Source organism: Chiroxiphia lanceolata, chromosome 14 (assembly GCF_009829145.1).
Source record: "Chiroxiphia lanceolata isolate bChiLan1 chromosome 14, bChiLan1.pri, whole genome shotgun sequence".
Lineage (NCBI taxonomy): Eukaryota > Metazoa > Chordata > Aves > Passeriformes > Pipridae > Chiroxiphia > Chiroxiphia lanceolata.
Window position 1 is genome coordinate 13,171,974 of NC_045650.1, and position 23,280 is coordinate 13,195,253.

The 23,280-nt window shown below is 35.7% G+C and overlaps 1 protein-coding gene across 1 annotated transcript in view; it reads right to left on the reverse strand.

The window, feature by feature from the left end:
• The window catches only part of TENM1 (teneurin transmembrane protein 1), a 761,012-nt gene that overhangs the window by 604,557 nt on the left and 133,175 nt on the right, over positions 1-23,280 (reverse strand). Inside the window, 1 exon segment of the mRNA XM_032701921.1 lies at positions 4,179-4,256. The gene's annotated coding sequence lies outside the window, so the exon portion shown is untranslated.

The window sequence follows — 23,280 nt, forward strand, 5'->3', positions numbered from 1 at the left end:
GAAAAAGCCCACAGCACAGGTACCAAAGTGCCATCCTGTCTGATTGGCATCACCGAGTCAGATCTCGTGTGGATAAATGCAGCTTTAGCCCAACCTCACACACTGGGACATACCGAGCTGCATTACCAAACAACTGTACCATGGAGGAAGGAAGCACTGACCTCCTATTCAAACTTGAAAAGTAGTTTTATAGGTTTTTTTCTCAGAGCTTTTGTCAATGATAGTTAATTGAGCCTATAACCCCTTGGCTGCTGAGAGAAACCTTTGCAAGGCATGATGGCAGTGGGTGGCTTTAGGCCAGGGGAATCTCTTGCTGTTCCTGGAGAGCTGGTGACAGCAGCACAGCTGATTTCATGTGAGATATTTGCATTCCTTTTATGCTAAAAGCTTACTTTTAATGTTAGGAAAATCAAACATTGCAAGACAGAATAATCGAGTCACATTTTCCTAAGTAAGGGGCTCAGCTAATTACCCTTTTCCACAGAGGTAAAAACAGTGGTACCTCAAATACCTCTGTTAAAGAGAATGTAAGCAATAATTTGAAACAAGTGACTATTTTAAATATACTTATTTTACATGTTGTCAGCTGGTAGGAAATTAACTATATAATTGGTACAGTGTTTTTTCAGACTGAGATAATTACTACTTAACTTAGTGAAACAGTTCCCCTGTATTGATAATAAAGGGGGGAAAAAGTTTAGCTTAGCAAACTTGGAACATTTTCCTACAAGTTGTCTTTGACCCCATTTCAGTGTTGATGGAAATATATTCCAGAATTTCCTCTCAAATAACACTGAACAATCAAGATGAATTATTTTTCTGCCCTGCAAAAGCAAATTAGATGTTAGCTCCTGGTTTGTATTCCACAAGCTGCTCATCTGGAAGATCTGATATGAAGAATTTCTTTTTAATTAATAAGAGAGAATGAATATACCGCAATTACATAGGATAAAAATCTACCCATACCATGGTGTACAATGAGAAAATAATAGACTGAAGACAATTATTATTCCTGTTCTTATATAGTTTGACTATTCATTTTCAATATCATTTGATGACTTTCTGATGACTAGGACATGGCATTCTGTATTTTGTAGTACATGTCTAAATTTAAATGAGCATCTTATGCATTAAATGTTCTAAGTAAACTATAGAAACACATTTGTGCTGTCATTACATAACTTCTTTTGGAAACAGAAGAACTCCACAGTATTCTCTGTTAGAGAAAATCCAACTGAGAGTTTCAGAAAACCCTAAGAAATGTCCATTTTGCAAATTCTTAAACAGATTTTTAAAGCTCTCAGCCTGATGAATGTAAGAACTGTCTTGACAACAAGTCTAATTATGGAAAGTTTTCTACCAGAAAACCAGATAGAGAAATGAGGACCAATAATGATTTCATCAACATGTCTTGAAAGATATTCTCATTTTACACTAATAGACAGCAACTACTACAGAGAAATAAAGGCAAGACTCCGAGCCTGACAAGCAACAGAATTTCTGTGCAAACCACAAAGTTTGAAATCTGTGAAGTGATTAAAACAAAATTGTTTGCTATGTGGCAGTGGTGCATGTATTATGTGAACACTGGCTTAAGTGTGCAGAAGGAGGAAGAGCAGCACTAGAAAGGAAGAGAACACGATGTCAGGATTACAACTGCTATTTATGCAGTATATTTTCACTATCTCTTTCAACTAGTCTTTTGTCATCCAGCAGCAGCAAGATGCAGTCTCCAGATGGATCCTGCAGCTGTGCACATTTGGCTCAAAGGTGTGTCAGCTCCTGTTTGTTCTCCAGTCAGCCGGGAGGCACATGGTACAGGGGCAGGATCAATGCAGACGTGTGGTGAAAAGAGCAAGTCAATCTGTGTGGGCAACTCATCTTGATATACAGCCCTGCACACGGTGGGACTACTGGAGTTATGGTCTGGGCACCCCTGGTTCTCAGGTTTGCCATCTTAACCAGGTAGCTAAAATCACAAAGCAATATTTATTCCACAAAAGAGATGTGTAGACATCACAGCCCATACTTTACCAGACATATACATGAAACCCTGATAAGGAATATTGCTGGTGTGCCACATCCCCCACACCCGTTCGCTTCTCATCTACCCTTCTTCAGCATATTTGTTGATACACATGTTGCATCTAGACTTCTCATTTGCTCTTCAAAACACAATTGCAAAGCTGAGGAAAAGAAATAAAAAATAATAGCAAAGCTCCATATGCAGCAATTCAATGCCTAGCAACCTGTGAGAGACTGAAGGAAAAAATCACAAATTATCTGCAAGAGGCAGTTGGAACAAGGGCTTGGGGTAAACAGACACACAAACAACATGTCAGCCATGATAAAGAGTGTAAATTTGAACAGATGTCACTTCCAGAGCAGCAGCAGGCAGATTAAACAGAATTGGCTTTGGATGAAATCCAAGGAAGAGCGAGAAAATACGACGCTTTCACCCTGAGCACTTAGAGAAATCTAGTCTCCAGAAGATCTTTTCCTTAGTAATCATAATTGAACTGGGCTAAAAATAGGAAGAGACTTCAGGAAAGCCAGTTTAAAATACATACGTTTATTACACATACATATTGTTCTGTAAATGTTTCATTTTCAGGTAAAAAGAACAAAAAAACCCCATGCTATGAAAAAAAAAAAGCTAAATAAGTAGCCTTCAAGTTATAATAATTAACGGTAGCAGAGACTTCACCAGCATGTTACTAGTGCTTAATGAATCTAGGCCAAGTCTCTGAAACAAAACATAACGTTACAACTTTTCAAATTAAACCATAGTCATGATATATTTCTGCTGTATGCATTGTTTCTTGAATAATTCTGGTTACTGGTGTTTTGCACATGTATGTTTTAAATCATTTGCATGTATCAGTTTATCATATGTGATGTACCCCAGCAGAAACTGAGAGAATACAAAACTACTGAAAACCAGTGGCCACAAGTTTAATGAAGACATCACCAGAAGAGTTCTAATATATTCCCCTCATAAGCACAACCATTATGCTAATTTCAAATCATAACACTAGTAGAAATAAATGCCAATAAATGTCATCTGTCCATGTTTGCACACTCTAGAACTGAGAAAATTATGTCCAAACCTGATTAATAAGCCTGAATTAATCCATCATCACCACCACTATTATCTTTACCGGTTAGATACAAACAAAAGAGAAAACCAACATTTTGAGAAGTTGCAAAATAAAGAAACACATCACAGAGGTAGATTATCAAACCAACTGAATTTTCAATTAATAGTACTGAAATGAACTCAGGATTACACCTTTGTTTCCTTGAAAAGACCTGCTTTCAGGATGGCCTGCAGAACAGCGCAATTATCTTCATGAAAGCAAAATGAATGACAAGTTATTATTTCTCAAATTAATTAATATCGGGGCTCCTAGTTAACACTAAGCTCCATGTGGAAGAGAGAAAAATCACACACTTTGTTTAATATGCACAACAGATGCCATCTCCACAGAGCTGAATAGCATTTTCATATTTGTAAGTCAGTATTTCAAGTCGAAACATCACAGAGTTTTTCTAAGTCAATAATACAAGCCTATGAAATTAAAATGCACTACTTGTGTCAAACACAACAAAATCATTGTTTGTTTATTTTTAAGGTGATAATAAAAAAGAGTAATGATACTGCTGGATAATGAAACAATCTGCCACAAGGTAAGTTGCAGAATATAGAGTGGAGCTCTAGCAACAATCCTAAGGAAAGCTTCCGCTTTCTCCCAAACACATTAACAAGTCCCTTTTATTACCAGGTGATATTTTTGCATTTAAAACAGAGTTGATTTTCATGTGGTTCTTAAAGGTCAAACAGTTAATCTACCTCTATAAGGAGAGCCTATTCCTCTGAAGAGATTTCTAGAGGACATCAAATCAATAAGAGTCATCAGGCTCAAAAAGAATAAAAGCCTTCCCTGCAAAAGCTTACACCAGTCCCAAAGAAATTGGATCCAGCTTGTGGTAAAAAAAAAGATCATCCATCATGCAGCATTAAAAAGTAGCAACCTTAAGAGTAGAACATGGATGTAAAAGATTTTTATATCAGTAATTTCGAAGAAAAAACCTATTTAGTGTGGAACTTGTGCATTCTCTGTGCCTTTGCATTTGTGAGTTGTAAAAACAATAAGGGAGTAAAAACCTGAACTTACCACAGTATGATGCGCTGGAATTTTCAATGCTGTGTTCTTCAGCTCTCAATGAAGTGACACAAACCCTCTGTGCTCCTGCTGGAGCTGTGAGAGACAAAATGGGAATCCCAATGAGAAAAGGGTAGATCTGGCTGTACACTTCATCTTTGCTCAGCTTATTCAACATAATAAACCCATTTCTTATATTCCTAAGGACATTGTCATTTGCCCTCCATACAATGGCTTGAGATCATTGGGGGCACTTCAAATGAAAGTAAAATACTGAATTCTGGAAACTGTGACAAGTAATTTCAAAAATATTTTTGAGTTTGGAAGTCATTGGCCTGGAAGAAAGATACTTGTGAATGTGCTGTTTTAGAATGGGATTCAAAAGAATTGATCTTCTGTTCCTCGCTCTGGCACAGCCTTGTACAAGAGCTTTTGGAGTCAGTTTCCCATTTAGATGATAATGATGACAATAATACCCTTTTTTAGTTTTTTCCACAGGCCAGGAACTCTTTAAGATGGTGACTGTGTCAGGAGAGGATCTACATATATAAATATATACACGCATACATAAAAGAAAACTCATCTCAATATTCTGATCTCACTTAAAGCCACCAGGCATCTCTACAGCACAAATGGAAGAACTGTAAAAAATAAACTCAGGTTTTGCACTTCATTATATATGCAAAACATTTCTGTGCTCAAAAGGAAGGAAGGCTTGAGAGTTACACGGGAATATTGAACATTCTATGAGGACAACTGTTTAACATCTTTCTGCATGTACAGAACAGTGCTGGTTATGATGGTTTTGCTTCTGAAGGAAATTAAAAAAAAAGACAAGGAAAACAAACTGAAAAAAATGTTAAAAATTCAAGGAGTTATAAGAGAGAGAGTGAGAATAAAAATTCAGTGAAATCCATAACTACAAGTTTGCTTTATACAGACAGCACTAGAGTAGAATGATTTAATTTGTTGAAAAGTAATTATTCAAGTAACAGCAAAACAATACGACTGCTTGGTCTGTATCACGTCTTGAGGAATTCACCTCGGCACTGACATTGCCATTTCTATATGAGTTTGATATTAAAACTATGGTACATACATTTTTAATTTTCACCCCTTTCAGCTAATATAGGATCAATCTCAGTCATTACTCTGCCTAGCTTGCTTTCAAATCCAGGAATAAAAAATCCATAGTCTATAAGATCTGAGGCTTTTTGTTTATATGACAACTGCTTTTAATTACTATTTTGTTCGCCGAGTCTCTTCAATGAAATTTAAAATGCAATTATTTTCCACTCAAATACACAGTAATTTGAATGATTTATATTTTGATGTAATTAAGGTAAAAATAGTCATTATATATAAAACATTTTATACCATTTCCAGACAATACATTATTATTATTTATTTTTGAATTCTCATTTCATTCATCATTCACTTTGAAACTGTTTAGAGGGAGAAGACAGATTGGAAGATAATTGTTGTTTCCTTTTTGTGTCCTCCCCGCACATTGACCCCTCCATGTACTTTAAAAACTTTTTTATTTTTTTCCCAAAATAAATACATTTCAGCTTTCGCTCCCTCCAACACTTCACAGCAGTAATGTTAGTGTGCTCACTTAAGATGTTTTTCAAGTTTTAAAGGTCATCAGAGTTCAAGAGGGATGTTCTATACTTGAAAAGTTCCCCAGAGTTTTAGAATTTTTACTAGAGCTCATTATATTTTCCATATATGACCATATCTCAAAGTTTGTGTTCAATTTTGAATAACTAGAATTTTTAAAGGTCAAATAAATAATGAATTGTCTCACTGCAATAGGAAATATATTCCCTATTTTGCCACAAGATTTTCTAATTCCATTACTTCTGGAAGAAAATACTTTGCTGTATTGCATTGCTGCATTAAATTATCATCATGCTTATCATTAGAGAGCATACAGTATAAACACATGTTCAACAGAAGCATAATAAAATCTGTAGCTGTGGTTTAGCCATGATAAACTCTTCTCAGAAATTAAAATGTGTTTCAATATTTAGGATTAGTACTTCACCACCACCTACAGCATCATACAGTTTCTTTATTGTTGCTTTTTCATTGGTGATAACTGTGAATGACCAATATGCTGCCACTTACTAAATTGTCTGGGGGATAATGTAGAAGGATGAGTGCAAGAGAGTGCAAGAGAGATACAAGAAACAAAAACCAAAACCAAACAACAGCCCAAACCAAACCAATCATCCAACCAACCAACCAAAAAACCAAACCAAAACCAACAAAAGAACCTGACCAAAACAAACCCAAACCTCTTTTTCTACATAGCTAACCTCAGTGAGTCAGGAAGCAGAAAAGCAGGATCTAATTATTTAAGAACCTGAGTAGAAATAAGAAATAATGGAAAACTTTTGGCACTGTCATAATTTTAAAAAAATCATCATATTTAAATATTTTGCTTTAATTAGCCTGAGGAAGAAGAATACCATAACTGAAGGCTCAATCTCTGCTCTTGTGGAGTTAACTACAGACCAGTCCAGAAGCATGAGCAGGGCCTCAACAGGGGTATATTAAACTAAAAATCCCACAGTTGTAGCAAAGTTGTTCTGTGAGGGACTGGATGAGCCTCTGGCTTAAACCAGCACCATGGTTTGCCTGCAACACAGCAAAGAGACCCCAAAAGAGGCACCAGAACACTGATGAGGTTAGATCAGCTGGACTGATGTGAGGATATCTGGGAGAGGAGAAGATACAGAAAAAGGCTCTTTCAGCCCATGGACCATATGGACATACTCATCCTGGCTTCCAGAAAACTCCCTGATTCTTTTCATTCCTTCAGCCTCTCCAGAACCTGCTCTGCCACTACGATAAAACTTTGCCTGTGAATCATTCTGCTTTGCTGAGGCCACCCTTCTACATCTAGACAGTACTATTATAATTTCACAACAGCAAAGAGCTGAGCCTTCAATCAGGCTATCAGTCACTGACAGAACACTTTTAATCGCAGAAAAGTTAAAAGAAAATATGCAAAGAGGTGTTGCTTTTCCTCCACTTTCAAGTCTCAAAAAAAACATGAACAAACTGCAACGCACTACACCAGACCTGTCAAAGTAGATCTGTATCTCTGGGAGAAAAAGTCTGATGCAAAATAGGAAAGACATAAATTGAAATAGATAAATAATGCCCCAGAGAATGTTGATTTTATTTTACAATTAAAGTGATCAAATATTTCCAAGAAATGCAGTCAAAAGAAAGGGGTGATCTGACCTAACATCTCTTTGACCTTTAAAAGTCTGTGATTAAGAAATGCTTCATTAAAAAGTAGAATCAATACCTGAATGCTTACGAGGAGTTTCTCAGTGATCATATTTTAAACTTTTTAATTAATGTAACACAAACCAATGGTGAATGCTCAGCTACATTTCTTTTTCTCTAAATGCATTCAAACCATCCTCTCTAGGTCAATGTTTTCATATCATCTCTATGTCAGATAGGATGGTAGCCACAAAAATAACAGATCATACTATAAAGATAATGTTGAAATAGGAATGTTTCAAAAAATTTGAAGAAAATTCAAAAATAATTTTTGCAGTAAGATCTCAGAGTGACGTTTCTTTCTGCTGTTGTTCCAGTTGAGTTATTTTACCAACTTAACATCAATATATAAAGCAAATAGACTGGATATTAGGAAAAATTTCTTCACTGAAGGGGTTGTCAAGCATTGGCACAGGCTCTGCAGGGCAGTGGTGGTATCACCATCCCTGGAGGGATTTAAATGGCATGTAGATGTGGCACTTTGGGCCATGGTTGAGTGGTGGACTTGGCAGCACTGGGTTAACAGTTGAACTTGATGATTTTAGAGGTCTTTTCCAACCCAGAAGATTCTATGACTGTGATTCTAAATGCATCCATTCAAGCACAATCACTGTGAATATTTCAAATCCTTTGCTTCAACCTGGGAAAACCACTACACTCAATGTTAGCACAGATCTTAAGTCACTGGATAGTGGGGTAGAGCTATCTGAAGTTATCTTTTTTGGCATACACTAAAGTTAACAGTTTAACAGAATTTTCATAACGAATTCTATGATATAGTGACTAGTTCCATCCGGTAACCAAAAGAAAAACTTAAGTTCTTGAAGTTCTTGAGTGTATTACCTGAACATAAGAATTATTCACTGCTTTACTCTATTTGCTTTACATGTTTTTCATAATTAACGTCTCAGTTCCATCTTCAGTGTTCCATCTTTAAGGCACTGTCATGGTATACAATATGCTGTATTCAATTCATTTTGTCCTATTTCTCACTCCCAGCCTAGGAAATTCAAAGCCAGAGCTCTGACACATCAGTCACACAATCAGCTAAATTAGGCTACTCCAGTTGGTTTAACTGGCAACTTTCAAGCAAGCAAAACAAGGCAGGAAGGTTTTAATGGTTTAAAGCCTCCGAAGTGGATCATAATACGAAATGTATTGCTCATCGGCTGGCATGGAAGGCAAGGAGTGCCATATGCTTTCTGTTTCATTTGTGTTCTTTATCTTTAGTACTAAACCCTAATGCAATACACTTTCTATTACTCTGCCATGTCAATCTTTTTTATGTGTAAGGGTATCAGGAAAACAAGACAATATTGGTTTCAATAGTCACAAGCCAATACAGGCACTACTAATTCCAGGGTAGCTGAGAGCTATGGAGTCATAAATTACTACTCCGTGCAGGAACTAGAAAATACAGTTAACCATATAGTCAAAATACTTGCTTGGATGGATAGCTGATGGCTTGGAGCTAATAATTAGACAAATCTGAAAACAAGACAGCAACAGGTCAAAAATATGGATGAGCAACTCAAGTTTTAAAGTGTTGATGCAATATTCAAATCCTTCATATATAACTAGTAACACTGCCTTCGTAGATTTAGGAGACTTTTTCCACTTAAAATATGACAGTGCCTTGGTAGCAGTGACTCCTCACATTGCAAAGCAAGAAGTCAGTATTTATGAAAAGCCAAACTCCATCTGATCCTACTCAAATGTTCCCATATCCCTACCAGGTTGCTGGTGCTTTCTTTTATCTTGCTCAACACACACAAAACCAAAAATCCACGTAGAGAAAGGCAGCAATGGGCATCTCTGAGTTCAAATTTTAAAAGGCAAAATATTTCATTCCAACCACATTATGGATTAATAACACTACTCATCTTTGAAATCAAAAAAGAGGAAGACACAAACACATCGAGAAACTTTCAAAGGACCTCTTTGCCCTTAAATAGTGCTTTCAGTCACCTTTTTTTTCCTCTCTATAAGATGGTGGAGGTTACTCCTTGATGACAAGATGTTTTCATAAGTATGTGCACTGGAGTCACCTTACAGAAGGTGTTACATTACTGCTTTGCTCCTCTTAGAGTTTGTGTAGAATTTGAAGCACTAGTCTTGACTCTGTTGCAATCCCTTTTAATCCTCAGTCTTTCTCTGGCCCTGAACTACCCATTGTGAACAAGAAAAATGCTGCAATGTCACATGATAAGAGATTAGAGAAAGCAGATTGGCAGCTGGCCACTGTCCTGAAAACTCTCCCAGAGAATGACAGAAGGCAGAAAGCTGAAATGTTAAAAAGAATCATGGGAGAAGACAGAAAATGCAGCTTAATAGAGATGCTGTAGAAATTAAAACAGGAAAGAGTATGAATTGGATAAATTTGATGACCACTGGAGAAATGGTCACTTAAAACTGCACTCAAAGGGCAGACCTAAGATATTCATCTTGAATCGGAAAACAGTAATTGTCTGATAAGGAAATGGGAAGAGACTGTGAATCAGATCTAGTTCTCTGTGTTTGGATGATGGAAAACTGGCAGGTATGCAGCTAAATAAGGAGAAAAAGAGTTAAAAAGTAAAGCAAATTTTGCTGAAGAGGAGCACATTAATTATCTTCTAGAGAGAATTAAGTCCCTGCTGTCTTAAAACACTTTGAACACAGTTGCACTGAGATAGGTCAGAGAAGCAGCTACTTTGTTCTCAGTTAAAACATAAAATAAAATAAAATAACACAAACAAAATAAAACCTTCACAAAAAAAACAAACGAAATAAACAAAGAAACAACCCTGGAAATCATGTATTTTCTAAACGACCTGTTGTATTTTAGAAAAAAATTAGAAATAAAAATTAAAATGCAATTAAAATACAATTATTTTGTATTTTAATATATAATACTCCTTCATATATCTGTGAAGTGTTGATCAACTCAACAATTAGATTTGTCACCACAATCTAAATTTTCTTCTTTGCTAAGGAACATGTCTGCAGACAAAGATGACTTTCAAAGAGTTTGCTGGAGGTGTCTCAAGGAGTTAAAGTTTCCTAATAAAAAGTATTTTCTGTGATGATTTTAAATAAGGCACAGGTCTGGTCTTACTCTTGGAGCTCATGACACAGCATTTTATGCAGGTTTTACAACCTTCTCTACTTCTTGCCTTAAGACTACTACCTAAGAAAAATTTCACTGCATGTTAATGTGCTAAGACACAGATCAAATTTTAATTAATCAGATTCATGTTTTTCAGTGACATCCTTCCAGGGGTAGCCTATATAACTATTTATAGAATTTTAAAATTATATTTCAAATAGTGCAGCAGGAATATAATTCTTTCTAAGAAGTTATTTTATTCTTAATCTTAAGGTGACACTGTTCAATCCTACCCAGTTGAGAAACCTTGAAAGGTTTTGACTTATATTAAAAAAAAAAAAATTCTATGTTTGAATTAAGTCCACTTTTTGTGAAAACATTTATATCTTGGTGTAAAATTTTTGCAGCTGTAGAATTTATCAAGATCCTTGGCAAATATTTAACAACTGACTGCCTTCACTTAAAAATGTACTTATGGTCTGAATTTATATAAATTCAATTTCTACCCAGAGAGCCAACAGAACAGTTGAGGTCTGCAGGAACATCTGGAGATCACCCAAAGCAGGTGTATTAAAGCAGATTGTCCGGGATTGTATCCCATCACATTTTGAATACTGCCAAGGGTAGTGATTTAACAACCTTTCTTGGCAGCCTGTGCCAGTGTCCAACCCCCATCATGAAAAAAAAATTATGTTTTCCTTCATTTAAATGGAATTTCCCATGTTTTGGTTTGTGCCAGTTGACTTGAGTCGCTGATCACCACAGTGAGACTCCTGTCTCCATATCTTATTATCTCCCATTAGGGTTGTTTCATTAGGGATGTGAACACATTGATAAGATCCCCCGAGCCCTTTTCTCTCCAGGTTAAGCCCAGAACTGGACACAGTATTCCAGCTGTAGACTCACCAGTGTATTGCCATAGTGCATAAATATGTGTTTATATGCCAAACCAACAAGCTTAGCACTGTTTTATCTGGGGTATTCACAGAGGTTCACCCTAAGCTCTCTTCTGCATTTATGTAATGCAGTTACAAGAGCTTTTGTCTCTGCTCTCTCAACTGCTCAGCTGAGCTGAAAAAATGTTGTTTGTTGCTTTTAGATGGTACATTTAGACCTCCATTTCTTCTCTAAGACCCATTTTTTATATCTTTGAGAGATGAACTTCTATTATGCATGAATTCTGCTTTGATGACTGGCTTCAAGAGCTGTACTCCCTGACATGAGATTTTTAGCCCTGGATGGGCACAGATGTTGTCTCTACTGTTCTGGCAAAAAACATAAGCACTAACAGGTGCTCCATTTGTTTGGCCTTTAAAACAAGAGCCAAAGGGGATCAGCATCTCTAGGATTTTAAAATTCCCAAATCTTCTAGCTCTTTGGTAATCTGCAGCTCTAGTATGCCCAAAGTCTCAACCCTGCCACTCTTCTGAAAAAGAAAAGAGACTGGAAAAAAATCCACATGCTTCCAAGGGCAGTCTCTGCTTTGCAAACCCATCCTCATCACTGCATTTGTACAAAGGACTGAGCATTCAGGAGCTGTCCCTCAGGCTGCCTCTGATTTGGTGCCATGGATCTACAGGAACAACCACGACCCAACTCTGTCCTGATTATGGGGGGCTTGTACTCACTACTCAGATCTCTGCAGCCAATTATTGCCTCACCTGAACTGTTCTGGCAGCTTGAAATGCAGCTGGTTTTCAGCAGTAGAAACCAACACACTCAGAATTCCCTTCTCTGGGGAAATGAAAGAAAAGAGCCTGACACTAAAGATCAGTAATTCAAATTTTGATTATATACTGTCACACACCTGTGTCTGAGTGACCTGGATATCACTATTTCCTCAAGAGGAAAATAAAGCAAGCTTTGGAATTTTCTTTCTTGATATTATCAAAGTAGTAGGAGTAAAGGTAGAATTATATCTACTTATTCATTGATACATTTTGCAATTTCTATAAGTCCACAGAAGGTGTTGTATGAAACAACATACAACATTCATGTCTCATGTAGATCCATTTCTCTTTCCAGTTTTTATTTTTCTGAATCACTGAATGCAGAATTATGTGCACACAAATGAAATGTGAGAGTAAATCCTCCCTAGTATTGCCATGATTTGGGTACTTGAGTGCCACAGAAAGTTCTGGAAACATTTCTAATTAAAAGCAAAACCTTCACTCTAAGTATTTTCAATTCTCACAGTAACAAAACCATATCATTTAATGAGCACTTATTCACATAAACTGTTAGTTCATCATATAATCAATTGATTTCATTTAATTTCAGATTACTACAGGTTGTATAAAAATCTCTTAGTTTTCTAACATCTTTCTATTCTCATCAGCTCATCTTTCTAACGAAGTCACTCAGGATTTCTTTGTATAAGTTTTAAATTAAGAAAATCAACTTTTCTACCATCTCAGTATATAAAGGAGTGTTATAGTGAGAGCTAAGAACTCAATGAATGCTAATGAAACTTTTAATAATCTACTGTGCTATCTTTTAACAAGAGAAAAATATGACCTTTAGATTAATACAACCCTTAGATTGTTTTATTTTAAATTGCCATGAATGTGTATATTAATTTGCTCAAAAAGTAGTTCTGAACATTGAAAAGTAATTTACTGAGAAAGATCTGAGTTGTTTGGAGGTAAAAAACATACAATAGTAAGAGTGCATGTGAAATGATCTAGTTTAACAGATCTACAACCTCATAATTCTCATTTTTCCCAAGTTCATGAGAAAGAATCCAGCAAAAAACAAATGTCAGAAATAATTTTAAGGGACACTGACTAAGCTTAATAGAGATTACTCTAATTGCTTTGAGATGAGGTTAAGTTATAACACTGCATGAGTCCCTATCTTGGGGAAACAAAATAGCTTCATAGAATAGCTAAGCAAAACAATGTATCTAAATCATCATTACTGTTTTCAGAAGGAAGGAATTGGATTTTGAGCCCAAACACATTGAAATCAGTGCAGAAAGCTGGCCATTTACTAAATACTGTATTACCAGCTTACAAGTACATCTGCTGTCTCAGATAGAACAGGTGGTAATGACAAACCCATCTGCCATCACGCACTGCAGGTAAAATTCACTTACTTGTGAGTCTGGGAATTATTACAATCAATAGAAACATTTTCAAATAGTTTTTTTTTTCCCCTTAACAGAATATTTAATTTATGAAACGTAACCTTTCAGGAGACCCAAAGAGAGGTGAAGTGACCAATAAAACTCTTTGAGGACGGAAGATGACGTATAGACCACAGAAATCATCCAACCACAACCTTTCCAGTGCCCAGCTGAGCAGAGACAGGGCCCTGCCAGGAGCAGCTTGGTGGCAGCTCCATTTCATTCTTGAGGTGTCATAGACAGCTGAGGTGAGATGAATCCTTTCTGATTCAGTCATCACAAGTTGTCTGTCTTTCATACCTGTAAACCCACTACTGTGATCCCACTTAATATTTGCTTTTATTTTTACCCCTGAAAACGAGGTAGCAACGCATAATGCAAGGCAATTTCAACACTGTTTTTAGTCACTGTTATTTAAACTGTACAGAGGCTTGTGGGTTTGACAATGAAATAATGTATCTACCATATTATAAGCACAAAATATAAAAATTGCTTTTAAGAGACTTTCTTTCACCTTCACAGTTTCATACAGAGGTATGCACATTTTGTGGAATTTTTCAAATAAAAATTTATGTTTCTTTTCTCTGATTCAGCCTTTTTGAGATGTGCAGTGTCTGAAGACTTACTACAGCAAGCTGCTAATGTTGTATGAAATTAAAAATTCCTATTCAGTGCATAGAGACACTACTTTGTGCATTCACTATGGTAATATTTGTTCTTAAACTCAAATATAGTGAAAAAAATGTGTAAGCAGTTTCTCTATGCTCTTGTTAAATTAAAGGAATCAGATAAGGGGAAGGGGTCATAAAATAGGGAAAGCGTATTGAAAACCAGATTCCATCTATTTCCTGGATTTCTTATTTTCAAGTGCAGCCACTGACCCAGCAACACAATGTTAACTTATGTGGAAATGTAACAAAATTTAAAAACAAAGGAAAAAATCATATTTTACTGTTGTCCCTTTGACTACTGCAGGTATCTATTAAATAAGGTCCCATGTAACAGAAGGCTGATTTTGTAACATGATGCAGACAGGCTCTCTGGCACCACTTCAGCAGCTTTCTGTGTCTTGCTGTGCAAGTTGCAATACTGAGAATCAAAGATTTGTAAGATTCCTCATGCAATGGTTATGTGTTGATATATGTAACAAAACAAAATTAAAAAACCCAAACCCCAACAAAAAGCTCCAAACACAAAAGCCCTAAACCTTGCTCATATCATGCTCTCCCACCAGATTTCAGATGCCCAAGTACTCTATTTACAAAAGTATTTTTCAAATTTCCTTCCTTCTTAGCAAAATTCCATGCCTAAATATTACGCTTTTAAATATCTAGAGAATCGTTGTCATCTTTAACTGTTCAAACCTAGATATCACCCATAGAAGTCAAGTATTCTGTTTAATTTCCTCCTAGTAATTCTGAGAGAAATATTTTAGTTATTAAAACTCAATAAGCTGCTGACTGTTAGACAGACCAAGTCAAGATCTTCCCATTGTTTTAGCATCTGTTTACTCTCAGCTGCTATTAAGATCCTTTTTTGTTTCTGATTTCCTCTCCAATAATTCTTTGTACAATATCTGTCTCTTCCGTGAAAGATAACTCAGCAAAGCAGGTTACTGAAGGAAGTACTGATATCAACCAAAGAAACATAACATAAAAATGCAAAAACTTTCTTTATTATCTGTGGGGTTTTAGGGACCCTTCCATTTAGTTGAACTTTGGTTGATACACAAAGAAAACTGAATGAATCTCTAAATACATGTGAAGACAAGAAAATAACACATTAACAGAAGGTAAGGAATTATTATTGTATTCTTAAAAAAACTAATAGCATTCATCAGGTTCATTTCAGTCCTCTGAAGAACCACTGCTATGAGTAGTAGAGAAAAATGCAGTTGATAAAGGAAATGAAAAGAATCTTTTGGAAATAACAACAGTCTTTCAGGGCTTTGCATTTTGAACACAGGTAGATGAAAATGAGGTGCCTGACCCTAAATGTAACACTTTGCTTTATAGATTGGGTTATTTGTGTTAGACTTGTCAATCAAATATGGCATGAATATATTTCAGCAGCTGCGAAATTTGATTAAAACTTATTGCAGTTTTGCTTCTCCCTTAAGTCTGAATACACGTAGATGGTCTGCTACCCGTGAAACTGATTTTGCTTGTTAATTATTCATTATTTTTATTGTTAGGGAAACCTATTCTTGCTTTACTTTTAACTGAAAAGCACTTAAAATCAACCCTTTCATATCAACACTTCCATATCTTGAGGCAATTTTTAAGGTGCCTTATACAGTAAGAATCCTGAATGCATGAACTGATAAACTTTATGCTTAATACTAAAAAAACCATTAAATCTTAAAACACTTGTAACTATAAGAAACTAATTACAAGGTTTCAAGTAATGAATGCTTTGGAACTTTGAAAATCCAATTCTGCTCAGCTGGACTTCTTCCTCACACAGCTTGAAAAATTGGGATGTCTATCAAAAAGTGGAAGACAGGTGACTGCATTTGGTAGAACTTTATCATCCTTATGGACAAAATAATTCAGTCTATCAGGACAGTTTCTCATTATTATTACTTTCCAATTGAAAATTATGCACCACTGTGAAAACACTTATTGAGCAAGCACTCTTTAAATATGAGGTAAATTGGCTAAGTATCAGAAAGATGTGAGTTTTATTCATTTCCAATAGCTTAGGAAATATAAGTTATCACTAAGATAATTCTACCTCTTTGTAGCAATGAGAAGGCTCTGGGGTTTTCAGTTCTGATTTTCAGCCTTCCTCCAATCTCCAAAAGAAACTGTTTCAAAGGTGCAAACGGTGGGGAAAGTATTTTATGATTCTGATCTCAGATAGATAGGTCAGTTAATTGTGTTCATATTTCAGATGCAGTATTTTTGTGATTAAATGACATCAATTGCACTCATTATCTGCAGCTCCAAACTAGGAAAACCGGATTTAAAACTCTTTTGCTACTTATACCTCTTTAAAGTAATTTCAATAATTGCAATATTCTTTTTATCATAGTCTTCAAGGTGTTCTGAAAAAAGATATCCAATCATTCTTTCATAGGAGATTTTTAATAGCAGCATGTAACTATTTTAGTGCATTTCTAGAGCGAAATGTTATGAGTTGGCTAAAAGAAATACAATATATGGTGTGTACACTAGGTGATATTCATGTGTCAACTAGGTGATATTCATATGTCATCTCCACATGTGTAACCAAATTCATTTGAAGCTGCATGACCAGTTTTCTCTCCCTCCTGAGTCAGCAGTTTGAATTAAACAAAATCATTGAAATTATAATATTAATTGCAATATTCTCACCTAAATTAGAGATAATTTGGTGGTTTTTTAAGGTTTTCCATACAATGTGCAGCCTACTCCTCAATCTATAGATAAATTTTGTGTCTGCAATAGTCTTGAAAATCTAAGGTAAATTTTCTGTCTTTATCACTTTTAAGATGGTACAGAATTTTTAGAAATATTATTCATAAGGCCATGTAACCTCCCAGAACCAGAGCTGAAGATGAACTTTCCTTCCAAGGAAGCAATCTTCTGTGTTTGTTAAAAAAAATGGGGATATATCCCCACAGGTTCATTTTAGAGTTAATTGTAAGTGTTTTTAAAGTCAGGTATTTGGCCAATATTGGAATACAGAGAGAAGGCTTAGACTACTGTGCAATTTTATCACTGATAATTTCCCCTGTAGTGGGATTTCTGCATAAACACTGTTATAAATAATTCTGGCCTCTGATTTCAGCATTTTGTGTCTCAATGAATATGACAGGTTGCACTGTTTTTTCTTCAAGGTTAAACAGAGACCTGTTCCTATACAAAATCTTGTTTACAATTGCTCACAGCATCATCAAACCTCAGTGCTGCAGACCAGCTCTCTCCAGGCACAAGGATGCTTTGGGAGAAGCATGGACAACAAGGCCAAAACAATGGGAAAACCTCCCCTGTTGTCACGATTCCCACCGAAATAATAAATACAGTCACTCTGAAGCCTAAACTGGCAAAAAGGAAAAAAAAGAAAAGGAACCTTAAGAGACAAACTCCACCTTTACAACCTTTAAAGTCAGGGATTTACAGGGTTATGCCTACAGGCAGATAACTGCAGTTTCAGGGCCTTAGCAGGTAAATAACAGCATATCCAATAATGTATAGGTCAAAAGGGAGAGCTTTAATAGGCTCACTGTTCATACACACTCCTGTGATGTTTGTTACCTGCAGGTCAGATGGTGTTATCCAAGCATTTGCTATGCTCATGTTCCAAGTTATATTTTTAAAGCAGAGTCAGACATGCCTTTATAAACACAGCAGTTATGCATATATATATATATATATATATATAAATAAAACCATGTTACAAGCATAAACCCACAAATATTAGTACCACTTTCAATACAAATATCACCAACTCAGTAAACAATTTGTAAGAATAATAGCTAAGCTATTATACAGATCATAAACATCATACTATTTTAGCACCTGACTGTGCATTTTAGTACATTCCATGCACTCTGCTTTCTTTTTAATTGTTTGATGAAGAACATCAAAGATTCCACCACCAAAAACTTTATGTTCTATTTCCATTAGATTATAAGAGGCTGGATAATAACATATAAAAGATGGCAATATTTCTCTCCATTAGTCATGACTTGATAGAAGAGGATGAATATGTTACCACACTTAAAATAAAAAGATGGCTCAGGTTGTCAGCAGGAACTTGATTAGTTTGCAAAAGAAACTTGCCCAATTTGTATGTTTATGAGACACACTGTCAAAGTTCTGTGAGATTAAAGACAGATGCCCCACTGGAGTACACAGGCAAAGAAAATGTACACATAAACGTACCATCAATGCAGATAGATTCACATTTTTCAAAGAGCACAATCGAATTCAGAAAGGTCTGAATACTCTTCTCCAAAGCATAGTAACTCAGTGGGAGTGCTGAGTATTATCCCCCAAGAGATTTCTCATAGGAATTTTAGATTGACTGACATCCTGAAATATTCTTTTTCACTATTTGAGCTGAAGCAAGGTAAACCTTTCTTATTCTGAATGTGATGAAAGGTACAGAGAAGGTGTTTTGCATGAGGAAATCTTTGTTCCAGAGATTGGGAAACAAAATGAAACTGGAATGAAGTAAGCTCTTTCACATCCACATAGTGGCTCTCATTTGTTACAGCACTCTAAGACAGCCATAATCATAACTCAGGCAAGGCTTGTTATGAACAGACCTCCACTCTTCACTGTGACCTCTACAGAACCTGCTCGAGTCAAGGCTGTGGTGACTTATGCATCAGAAAATATACTTCTGATTGATTCATTCTGATTAAGCCTGGGGACAAATGCAGAGGTAATGTGTGTGGTGGTGGAAAGTTACACCTCAGTGAAAGCAAGGTCAGATATCTGGCAGTCTTAATCTGAGACAGCTGTGCTGGTACAAGATGTTGGGAGAATGTGCTTTACTAGAAGTAGAAATATACAATATTAATATACATTTTAAGTCCTTCTTCTTCCTAAAGCAGGATGCCTTGGCATATAAATGAACAGAAGTCCAGGCTTCTGATATATCTGTTAATTCAGAAATGATCTGTACAAATCAATACGCCCTGCATAAGCAAGTGAGAATAAGTCTAAGCAAGTCTAAGCTTGTCAAGTGGAAAGTGTTGAAGGAAAAGTGCAAGTTACAAACAATTTCTCTTGATTTGCCTTTGAAACTCATCTTTAATATGCTGAACTGAATAAGGGCAGACAAGGTTCATAAAACACGGTAGGATTAACTACTCAGTATGGAAAGTAAACACCTAGAAGTTTCTTTGCATATCTCAGTGAAACTTCTAAACAACTAGTTGGACTGTGTGTGCTTGCAGCCAATTTACACACATTTCCAATTCAAAGCGATGTTTTAGAACAAAATAAGGAAATCACAACCAATTACCTCCTTACTCCTGAAATGGATGCCCATATCTAGAAACAATTGCTCCAGTTTAATTACTAATAGTTTAGGTTCAATGTTATGCTTACACCAAACTCTTCTGTTATTTTACAGCAATAAATCCCCCAATTATTTTAAACAATTTTGGGGAAGCTTCAAATTATTCATTACTAGAACAACTAGTTTGGGCTGATTCTTCTGTGTATGAAGAAGTATTTGGTGGACTACTTATCATGGTCCACAAAAAGAGAATTGCTCTATTCCTTGCTCTCGTACATAGAAATGGAATAATCTCATGATGTGAGATATGATAATCCCCCACAGCAATACAAGAGATTCTAACTGGCTGTGCATGTGAAACACAAGCTGTGATTGCTGTTCTGCTTCCATGGTTTGTAAATTAGTCATTATGCTGAATAGGTATTGCTCATTAATAAAACTACTACTGAGATTCAGACAATACTGAATAGTCAAAAAATTGTCGTGGATGATAACAAGCTCAAAAGTGAGCATTGCTACCTATTTTGGCACCCAGAAACAGGTGGAACTGTCCTGCCAAGTCATGAGATATTAGAATATTGATACCCAAAAGCCTGTTAATAACATCTATTAATCTTATTGCAAAGAACATGCATCTGTAATAAGGGAATTTCTAAATTAAATAGTCTCCATATCTTATGATTGTTGATTTCCAAGGCTGACAACTTAGTTTTTTCAGAGTAGGGAAAAAAAAACCCAACAACAAACAACAAAGCACCCTCTCACCTGCCAGAGATTTAAGAGTCTTAATGGATCAAACAACTGTCCTTTTCTCAGGATACAAACCTTAAACTTCTGCATATATGATACCAAATATAAATATATCTACAAATATCTTCTTAAGACTAGTGTTCAGACTTAAAGGTATTTGGACTCAGTTTAAGAGTTTCCTTACCAATTTCTCCATTTGTCTTTTGAAATTGTCTCTCAGTTGAGTTTTGCAGCTGTTACTAATGATGTGCATGTGTGTGAGAAGATAAATGGGCATGGTTAATTATGCAGTATCTGGTGAGATTAATGTTGTATCTGTATTATCCACATGTATCATCAAGAAAGACAATTTTATACATGAGAGTGGGCAATTGATTAAGATGAATCATCAGATCACTGAAGCTCATTTTACCAGTCATTTCAATGGTCTCTGTCTGACAATTTCAGCACTTTAGGTTAACATGAACCTCTTTCCTCAAGCTGTTTTGAGGGGGTAGAAGAGCAGAAAGAGCAGGAAAGCTCAATCTTTACTGTCAAACGGACGATGTTAGAGGGGAAAATTATTGTTATAAACTACCTCCAGTGTATAAGGGTTATCTTTCATTTTACAACATTTCTTTTGGTACGAAGCAATTAAATTTCTCCTCACTAAAGCAGGTGAGGCTATTTCACCTCCTGGCTAAATACAGTCCTACAGTTAAATTAATCTAGGTATATAGAAGATTCATCAATATCATGAAAAAGACCTGGTAAATTTGCACTATTATATTTACCACATCTGAGCTATTGCAGTGACTTTCATTCTAAATGAATGGTTTGACTGTATTGTCTCCAACACTGTCAACAAGCCTTATAATTCTCTCCAAAATCTCAAAGGTATTCAGTGGTATTCACACCAGAAGCTACAAACCCAGGACAGGTGAATTTTTGTCAGTGCTCTAATACTTCTGTGTTGTTGACTATTCAGTGTTGACACCAATGTTTGCCAACAACAATGAAGAAACAGGCATTTTAAATTTATTTTAAGAGAACACTACAAATTGACAGTAGCAGTGACTGCACTTATTACATCTGATGTATTTTTAAAAATGATCCCAACTGGGTCCTGCACATCTGCCACAAATATAGCAGGCAAAACTTAATAGCTTCTTTATGGCCCACAAGGTAAAATGTTTGGATCAGATTTTTATTTTTATTCCTAGATTGAAATTAATCTGCACACATTGGAGACTGAGTTTGCATTAGGAAAAAAAAAGCAAGATTGAAGAAGCATGTCTTGCATCTGGAGTGGAAGCTTTGTAATGACACTCAGCTCTTATGGGAATTTGTCCCACAGTCTGGCACTATTCCCTGGAAGATCTTTTTCCTGAATAAAAGGGTTTAACTCTTTCTGGAAATCATCCCACGTGCTTCATCCTAGAAATCACTATCACTGAGGTGCTATTGGAATACGGTGAATGCCAAAAAAGAGCCTGGGAGTTTAAACTTGGTTAAATATCATTGGCATAACAGAGAGAAGGGTGTTAAGGGACTTGCTGATGTAACTTGCCAGACCTAGATGTAATAGGTATTTTTGAACTCCTTTCTTTTCATGTACAATGAAACAATACTCTAAAATACTGATAGTCTAAAATAGGGTAAGCATGTCAAAAAGTTTAGCACTGGCTTATAGTCATCTGCTACTGAGATAACATGATTCAGAATTATATAAATCTAGTGACTGTGGAGAGATAGCCCTCTAATCCTACACTGGGAAAACCCAACCAAAACAATATTATTGACATTAACAAGATCAGAAGCAAATTCATCTGTTGGTCATGATTTGAACATTTGAAGACCAGACTTGTGATAGCCCAGAGAAATCAATGGCTTCCTTTCATTTTACTCAGACAACATTTCCTATTGAATCACATAATTTCCTGTATTGTTTCGTGTTGCAAGAAACAGTGGTCACCTAAGCCTGATAATGCTTCCTCACCCCTACAGAGGGGATACAGGATTTACACATCTCAGAAAGGAAAATATGAGAACATAAAAATGTTTTTTGAATTATATCCTTTCCTTTTCCATAAATAAATTCCTTTGACTGCCCATATCCTGCAACATAAAATACATTTATAGAATCCAAAGTAGCATGCAGTATGATATTTTTGAACAGTAAAAAAAAAAGGATAAAAGCGGAACACTACTTCTCAAGTATTTTGAATTTTCAGACATCACCAAAGACGGAAACATTTTTTTCCACTCATTTTTTCAAAGTATCAGACTATGCTTTTATTCTTTTCCTATATGGCTGATAAAATGCTAAGTGCTGCACCTCATATATCTCCCTGCATACAGTTACAGAACAGCTGTCAAAGGCTCCAAGCACCTCTGAAAAGGTGATGAAACTCCACTTTTCCAAATGACCGTTTGTTGCAAAAGACATTTCAATGTTTTCTATCTCTTCCTCTGTATGAAAGTCCTTGTTGAGATACCAGCTATAAATAGACTTTGCTTTGTACACTAGGTGCTTTTCCCTCATCCTTTCTTCCTCCCTGTGATTACACCCACTGAATAAGCACTTTGCTGAAGCAATTCAGAAGTGCAGTGAAATCAAACCTTCTCCTCTCTCTCTACTTCTTTTAAAAATAATGAGGTCTGGCTAAAATTTTTAATATGTTTCCATCTACTACGATAAGCCAGCAATTTTTTTTTTAAATATTCTCCTATGTCACAGCTGATTGTCTTCATTTACAAGGTTTCAAGTGTGAGTTTGTGGATTGGGATTGCTTAATTATTCTTTTATTCCTCTAAAAGTTGGTTAATGCTAAAATTACAATTTTTATTTAAAAAAACAAAGCAAAACAAAACAAAACAAAAAAACAAACCCAAAACATTAGACA